The sequence below is a fragment of the Papilio polytes genome, unplaced genomic scaffold (genome assembly GCF_000836215.1).
Source record: "Papilio polytes unplaced genomic scaffold, Ppol_1.0 DF824150.1, whole genome shotgun sequence".
Classification (NCBI taxonomy): Eukaryota; Metazoa; Arthropoda; class Insecta; order Lepidoptera; family Papilionidae; genus Papilio; species Papilio polytes.
Window position 1 is genome coordinate 185,714 of NW_013525054.1, and position 2,783 is coordinate 188,496.

The 2,783-nt window shown below is 32.2% G+C and overlaps 1 long non-coding RNA gene across 1 annotated transcript; it reads left to right on the top strand.

Moving 5' to 3' along the window:
• LOC106111699 lies at nt 1-1,053 on the top strand. The gene is made up of 2 exons (XR_001226188.1): nt 1-76; nt 969-1,053. It is a non-coding gene; the product is annotated as an uncharacterized LOC106111699 (long non-coding RNA).
• The last annotated feature ends 1,730 nt before the right edge of the window (nt 1,054-2,783 follow it).

Sequence of the window (2,783 nt, forward strand, 5' to 3'; positions counted from 1 at the left end):
GCACCCCCCGCCATCGGCACCAGGAACGATTACAGCTTGCTGGAGAACTCCGCGCTGGACCCCGCCTCGCTGCGCGGTATGTACATATAACAAATTGGAGTGTCTGTAATATCAAAAGAAAAATTGCATCTTCATCTTTTAGAAAAAAAATAAAAAAAAATCAGAAAAAATTCACAATTAAAGTTTTTTTTTGTCTGTCTGTCTGTCTGTCCGCAAACCGCGTTCCGGGTAATCTCCGTAACGGCTGGGCCGATTTCGTCCGGACTTTCACTGGAGGGTAGCTGACATAGACCCGCATATTATAGTATACTATTTTTTTTTAATTCCGCCCTAACAAAATGGCGTCCGGAGAGCTATCTCTGGAACGGGTGGTCCGATTTGGACGGGACTTTGACTGACAGATTGCTGCTAGAAGGTAGATGCACGCGGGAATGAGATAGATGACTTTTTTTTTTAAATCCGTGCTTACGAAGTTTGTGGCTGACATCTAGTTTTGTTATATACATAGATTTCAGAAAACAGCATATTTTTGAATAATTCTTTTTTTGATAAAATACCAATTTCATGCGGATGGAGCCGCACGGGAATAGCTAGTGTATATATAGATTATAGCTGTTCCCGTGCGGCTTCATCCACATGGAATTATGAAAATTTTATTTTATTGTTTACATTTGTCAAATTATCAATTGCAAAAGTCAAAATGACATGACATGACGACATTCTTGCTTCCTTGATGTTGGCAGCAACTTATGGTCTCTTTCCCACATTCGGGTTTTTAACCAAAATATTTACCCCTAAGCTTAATGGTGTGAAAATATGTAGCCTAAAGAGTGACGTAAGTGTAGGGCTTATTATTAAAAATAGAATTATTCAAAAATATGCTGTAATTGCTGACGTCTTAGGCAACAAAGAAGTGTGTGTTTACGCTTTATTATAATAGTATAGATTAATATTTTTTTTATTTTCAGCAAATTCAGACACATTGAGCTTTAGGAAAGGATCGAGTGAAAAATCAACGAAAGCCGACAGCGAGTGAAAGTTACATTTAAAAATGAACAAAAAAGGCTGCTAAAATAATCTCATTTAAAATTATTTACTCTAAGGTCATAAAATAGCATATAACAAGACCTAAATAAACCTGACATCGATGTAACATGGAATTTTAATTCATGTAACTAGTTTTAACCGGTTTTAGTTTGTCTAAATAAAAATATATTACTTTGACAATTTAATAGTGATGGGTTGTGTCAAATCAGATGTGAATCCTATCGATTATCGATTTTTATTCTTATAGAAGTTGGAATCGATAGATTCATAGTTATATCTTATGAATTAAAAAAAACACTGTTTTCTCAAATTAATAATGGCCTACAGAACCATTACAAATATTGCGAGTAAATAAATATTTATTACTACTACAGCTACTACTAGATTTCGCTATTATTTCTGTCATCGCTAAATTCTCTACACTATAATCAATACTAGAATTGTCCTATAAATTAGTTAATAAGAAAATAATAATTTTATTTAAGTTCGATTTTATTTAAACCGAATATCGATAGTTCATAATTAGCCCGTGTTTCGTCACTACGATACCTGTCTATTAAGTACGGCATTTACCTTCATACAAATTGAATTCTATACTTCATATGCGTCATTTGTCAAACTAATCTATCTTATTTAGACAAACTAAATATCGATATTTTCTATAAAAAATCGTAAAATCATTTAAAATAACTTCACTTACGTTAGTTTTAGTAAACAATGTGATATAAAAGTCTACATCGATTTAACAAGTTGTGCCAAGTATTATAACTTCCATATCTCACAATTTACCGCCTCGTCAGATTGTGAAAACATTCCTGTCAATTTGATTATTGTCAAATTAATATGGAATCAAATATAGATGGAACGACTTATTTGACCCGGTAACTAACAGCGCCTGTGAAATATCTCACTATACCTTTATCTTATATCTTTTATAAATAAATTTATTTGAAGGATTCTAACATTTCTTTTTTTTTTTAAACGGGATCTCACCGGGACAAATAAGTGTTCTATTAACAAGATTTAATTGTAGATTAATCGCAGTTTAATGAATCTGAGAGTAAACATAGATATATAAGCTATAGTAATATTTGGATTAAAAATGTGTGGTGAATTTTTTTTTAGGAGCAATTTTCTTAACAACCTCATTATTGGTTTAATTTATTTTAAATTAATCTTGCATCTTACAAAGTTAGTAATTTCCTTAAGTCATATGAAAAAGGGAGCTTATTTTCGAGTAAATATCAATATTATTTCGAAATTTCATTCCAAAATGCATTTAGTAAATTGGGGAATACTAAAAACTAACAGATGTACAAGGGGGTTGTTAAAAAGTGCCATAAAATCCTTAATAAATCCATAAAATCCTTGTAGACGCTACATCTATAGATTGTATATCTACGTATTATACGCAAAGCATCGAGGTATAATGGCAATCGGTTTTCTAATTTACCAATAAATGGTTACATTTTTTTTTATTTACTCGTTAGATGAGTGATTCCTGCTGTTATGTACTTGGCTAATATTCAGATGGGGTTCCAGCAATGTAATTAGACGTAGATTGTAGAAATATATATTCAAGTTACATTAAATGTGAAAGTGGACTGGACGTGTAAGGCATGTGCATGAGGAAACAGCCAATAAATCTTCGTGTTGATTATATTAATTTTCATACTTATTAATATCAAATAGGGTTGTAACGGAACTCCGCTTCCGCATCCGCAAGTGCGGAACTT